Source organism: Canis lupus, chromosome 37 (genome assembly GCF_048164855.1).
Source record: "Canis lupus baileyi chromosome 37, mCanLup2.hap1, whole genome shotgun sequence".
Lineage (NCBI taxonomy): Eukaryota > Metazoa > Chordata > Mammalia > Carnivora > Canidae > Canis > Canis lupus.
The window spans coordinates 21,871,627-21,877,235 of NC_132874.1; the positions used below are offsets into that span (position 1 = coordinate 21,871,627).

Consider the following 5,609-nt stretch of genomic DNA (forward strand, 5'->3'; position numbering starts at 1 on the left):
TTCTCTTACAAGATACCCATCTTATCAGACTAGGTCTCTACCCTGAGAACCTCATTTATTCTTAATTACCTCCCTAAAGGCCCTATTTCCAAATACAGTCACATTATGGGGGTTAGGGCTTCAACATGTGAATTTGCGGATGCAGAGCATGATTCAGTCAAGGGAAATTACATCATATTTGTGTGCTGAATGAGAATGATCTAATACAGGGTTTCTTAACCCTGGCACTTTTTTTTTTTAAGATTTTATTTATTCACTAGAGAGGCAGAGGGAGAAGCAGACTCCCTGAGAGGAGCCTGATGTAGGACTCAATCCTAGGACCCCGGGATCACTCCCTGACCTGAAGGCAGACATTCAACCACTGAGCCACCCACGCATCCCTCAATCTGGGTACTCTTAACTCCCCTATATCTCAGTAGCACTTCCCCCAGTCATGACAACCAAACGTGCTTCCAGGCATTGTCAAACGTTTCTTGGAGGGTGCATAATCACTCTTGGCTGAGACGTACTGATACAGAAGGAAGAAAATTGATCATTCAAGAGAGAGAAGAGATCATTGCAAGGGCAAAGTCCTTGAGTAGGCAAGAGGAGATGGGATTCAGTAGTGAGTTGCCCTGCGTGGGAGCAGAGAGAATTTATCCACTGGGGTGGGAGAGAGGACACAGAGGCAGGTTGGGTGGTAGATTAATGGAAGGATGTGCTAGTTTTATTCTTCCATTCATCTTTCTCAGTGAAATCAGCCATCTGTGTGGGGGCAGGACTGTGTAGCACATACATGGCTACTGGAGAACCAACAATGTTCTATTGAGAACATTCCAAGAGAAAAAATTATTTCCTTAGGAACTAATGCCTGCCACATTCTTCCTTCTTTGAATGCACAAAACATTGTTTAACCCACCTACTATAGTTCAACACATATTAGAGTTCTTGATGTATGTGCACTATGTGATTGTAAATTACTCGAAGATGGGACATATCTTGTGTATATTTGTATCTCCTACAACAAACAGCTCAGTCCACAGTAGTTAATAAATGTTGAATTAAAATGAATTTTCATCAGAACTATATAATCTTTGCTTTCTTTTTCTTTTTAAAAAATATTTTATTTATTCATAAGAGACACATATTTCCTGGATCTTGACCTGAGCTGAAGGCAGATGCTCAACCACTGAGGCACCCAGGTGTCCCTATAATCTTTAATTTCTAAAGAATTTGCCTTATGAAAGTAATAATGCTTCAAGAACTGGCTAGTGGGACTAGAATGTAGACAAAAACATAGATTTGGTAAACACCATTTTTCCAAAATAGATCACACTAATAAAACTGTAATATAAACTTGTATTTCTCAAACTTCAATCTCCATATGATTCAGCTGATAGTATTCTTAAAATGCAGATTCTGACTCAGTAGATCTGGGGGGAAGACCTTAGATTCTGCATTCTTCACAAGATTGCAAGTAATGTTGCTCTTCACCCGTGGACCACAATCTGACTAGCAAAGTTCTAGGTACACAAAAGATTGGATTGCATAAGGAATTGAAGAGCTTAGGCAAAGAGCTAACAGTGTCATTGCAGAAGGTAGGAGGGAGTCCTTAGGGAGGTGGTGGTAAAAGAGAGAGAGCATACCTCACAAATGCCACACGGATTCATCAAGCTGGGATGGGGGACATTCATAATCAGCATCATGTTATGGGTTCAGAATCCAAAATGACCTTGGTAGCTTGGAGACATGGAGAGAAAGCAATAAAGGCAAAGTACAGAAGGGATACCTGGGTGTCTCAGTGGTTGAGAATCTATGCCTTTGGCTCGGGGTGTGATCCTGGTCCCGGAATTGGGTCCTGCATAGGGCTCCCTGTGGAGACCCTGCTTCTCCCTCTATGTCTCTGCCTCTTTCTGTGTCTCTCATGAATAAGTAAATAAAATCTTGAAAAAAAATCAAAGTTCAGAAGAGACAAAAAGCATTGTGCTTACAGAGGAAAAACCCCACCTATCAAATCTATGGTGAACAATAATAGGGTAGATGCACGTAGAGCTGAAAAACATCTAAAAATAATGTGGATCTCGGGTTGATCATGAATCAGCAAAAAAGGTGCTCTGGTTTTGAAATCAAGTATAAAAGTAGACACACAATCTGAAACCACTAAGCAGGCATTATATTTAGCTCTGTTCAAAACCTGACCACAATACTGCATCTAGTGTTGCGTTGTATGAATCTAGAACAATGGAGAGAACTCAGAGAAGTTCAGGTGAGAACTTCAAGAATAATTAAAAGATTGAGAAATAGGATTTAGTGGTTAGGGGAGAAAGTTGCATGTTGATTTAATAATAGCATTTTTTCCACAAAAGGGGTGTGTTTTACAGGGAGTGGTGAGTAGTACTTCTCCATATTTCTCTTGACTGACTAAGACAAAATGCCTTTAAACTGCTTCAGGTGATTTTGGTTGGATACAAAGGTAGACCCTCATAAAGAAGAAGGACTGCTGGGCACTGGAATGTGCTATCAAGGAAAGCTCTTGAATATTTTTCCTCTTAGAGGCCTTTTCCCATTTGTTGGGAAATTTTCACGGAGCTCAACTTGAAGACAGAGAGATGGCATAGCTAAAAGGGTGAGCACTATCCTCCAGGGGGATTCTGGGCCCCTGAGAACCAAAATGATTCGTAAAGTTGAGGTTGGTTACTTTCCTTCTCAGGATATCCTGGGGATTACTCACTGGTGTCATTGTGCTGAGAGCTGTCAAGCCTGATGGGCACATTCTATGGGACAAGGACTATAGCATGAGTGTGGTAGAGTCTAAGAAGTGTTCCGGGTCTGGTGTCTCAGAGTCAGCCAACACCACCCCAGTGAAGTGGAATCCTACCTAGTGGACAGCTAGCCTGAAAACTTAGATCAAATCAATGTCTCATGGCAGGATTCACACACAGTTTAGTCATGTGGGTACTCAGAAAATAATATGCATGGATGAAATGGTCAGATGAATGAAAAACAGGGTGTGGTGGGGGCTGGAGAGCCCATTCAAGAGAAGTCAGATATTTGGATATTTAATCTAGATATCTTAATTTAAAAATTTATTAACAAATAATAGGTGCACCTGGGTGGTTAACTTGTTTGAGGGTCTGGCTCTTGGTTTCAGCTGAGGTCATGCTCTCAGGGTCCTGGGATGGAGCTCTGGGTTGGGCCCCTGCTCAGTAGCTTGAGGATTTTCTTTCTCCCTCTTCCCCTGCCCACCTCTACTCTCTCTCTAAAATAGATGAATATATCTTTAAAATAATGTATTGGCAATAATAAAAATTCTGGAAATCCCTGTGTGGGCCAATAGCAGGTAGACCAAGCAAATGCAGCTGTATCTGAATTTGATCTACAGGTTCTGGGTTGGACACTTTCAATATAAATCAAGAATTGATCTGTGACTTATAAGAGAGAATCAAGGGGAGCTCAAACCCAGAGGGACTGTACTAGACATAGTATCATGGTTTTGCCCTACCCGCCTAGGGCCAATATTACAGAGGTTCTCCAGTATGACTTTTATTAGTTGGGTGAGGTATTTAAAACAGATGTTTCACTCTGAATTAACTGGATGGGTGCAGCTGTGTAGATGGGTCTTACAGTTCACCACTAAGATGTCACCCAACTGCCCCTTTCCACGTAAAAGATACAAAACAATGTCCAACAATCAGAGAAACCCAAGCTTCTGGATGCTAACTTCACTTTCCCTTTAGGCTTGGTGATTGCCATGGCAACACCCATCAGGCTGCTTCCTGAAGGCCTCTGGACATGTTTGGGATGAGAAAGCTCCAACCTGTCAAGAGCAGGCATTCTGAGCAAAAACAGCTAGAAGCTGGGAGCCACTCATCATCATAAACTTACACCTTACAGGATGCTGCCAAGTTCTTTCTCATAGGACATGTTGAACTGTTGGTTGCTGGCTCACCTCTGGGTGTACAGTGCACTGGGGAAGAGGGGAGGTGGGGAGAGGAAGCTAATCTTGCTTTCTCAGGGCTCTTGCACACAATGGAAATGCACTGGTTTTTGTTGTTTGGTTTTATGAATGGCTATTAAATAGTAAGATTTTACCGAGGATTGCATCTTGAGGCCAATGGCGGGTTGATAGTGTGCTGGGTGCTGGGAGTTCTACGTCACAGAAATGCCATGATTCCTGCTTCCAAATTATTTGCCTTGGGAAGAACTGGACAAATGAGACAGCAATTTTTATTCTACTTGACTCTTTAACACGGTTGGAGTTCACAGCAATGGACCATTTGAAGTGTTTTATTTTCATTTGTTTTCTTTTCCATGTATTTTATGAGATCAAAATGAGACAACGAAGCTGGTAGGATGTCTCTGAGTGCTCTTTCTGCTATGAGGAAAGAATTTTGTTTATTTCTGTGTTCAGTAGAAATAATTGTAAATTCTGAGCTGAGTGGAATGCCCTCACAAATCACAGGTTCAGGAATAATTCTATCATGGCTACATAATTTTCTTTGGCCTGAAAAAAAACTAATTAGTTAAATGCTAGACTGTTGCTAAAATGGACATACCAGTGGATAATCTTTTGGGGAGAAATTGTTCCACACAATTATAGAATTATTTCCTTATTCATGAAATATCTGAGTGTCTAGATATTGACCTGTATATTCTAAGGACATAAGTCTTTGTTCTCAAAAGTTTATAATAATAAAAATAACTGCCATTATTATTATTGTTGTTGAAGGTTTATCTTGTGCCAGATCCTGTACACACAATTTTGTTTAATTGTTCCAGCAACCCTTTTTGAAATAATCAACGTTATTATTTCCATTTTATGGCTGGAATCTGAAGTTACAAGAAGGTGCCTGAGGCCACCACATAACCAGCAAGTGGCTGGACAGGGATACTTTGCCATCAAGGCTTATAATTTAACCACTGCTCTATCCTGTTCCCTTGAGGTATAATATGGTAGATGAAATTTGCACATTAATAAAAACAAAGCATTTCTGATTGATCCAATCAGAAGTAACCTCTTGTTCTCAGAGACAGACTTTTCAGCTATCCTTGAAACTGGCAGTGTTTATCCTCTGATGGGGAACTTGACTTCTGAAACAACCCAAAGTCCTTGGCACCAAGCCTACTGAATATAATGTTTAATATCACTTCTAGTCTAAAATGTGGTGAGATTGAAGTATTATTACTGGCTTGAAAATATTTCCAAAGGAGGTGTTTAGAAGCATTTTATTTGATGGTAGAAGAAATTATTGACTCTCTGAAGGCAACTATTATGAAGGGAACTTGAAGACTCATGCATGGTTCTGGCTGGGGATGATTTTCCCATTTTGCTCCAGCTTCTTTGCATCCTTGGCCCTAAAGGATTGAATGGCCTCCCCATGTACTGGGCACAGCACTGTGGTTCCATAAGCAGCATATTAATGGATTAATGGTGTGATGGCATGACATCATCTCTTGTGAGTCAGAGAGTATCACTCACATCTATTTATTTTATTCTTTGGAGCAAGGGGTTGAGCTCTGGCCTGGAGTTCAAAACTTCCAGGTTGGAATGTAATTCTCATGAGCATCTCTTCCAGCTCCCTCTTACATTGGCTGGGAGTCTGGGCTATTTCTGGACTTCTGAAGTGCTC

General features: G+C 40.9%; 1 long non-coding RNA gene across 1 annotated transcript; it reads left to right on the top strand.

The window, feature by feature from the left end:
• The first annotated feature begins 2,081 nt into the window (after window positions 1-2,081).
• On the top strand, window positions 2,082-4,693 carry LOC140626299 (uncharacterized). The gene is made up of 2 exons (XR_012025479.1): window positions 2,082-2,245; window positions 3,717-4,693. It is a non-coding gene; the product is annotated as an uncharacterized lncRNA (long non-coding RNA).
• The last annotated feature ends 916 nt before the right edge of the window (window positions 4,694-5,609 follow it).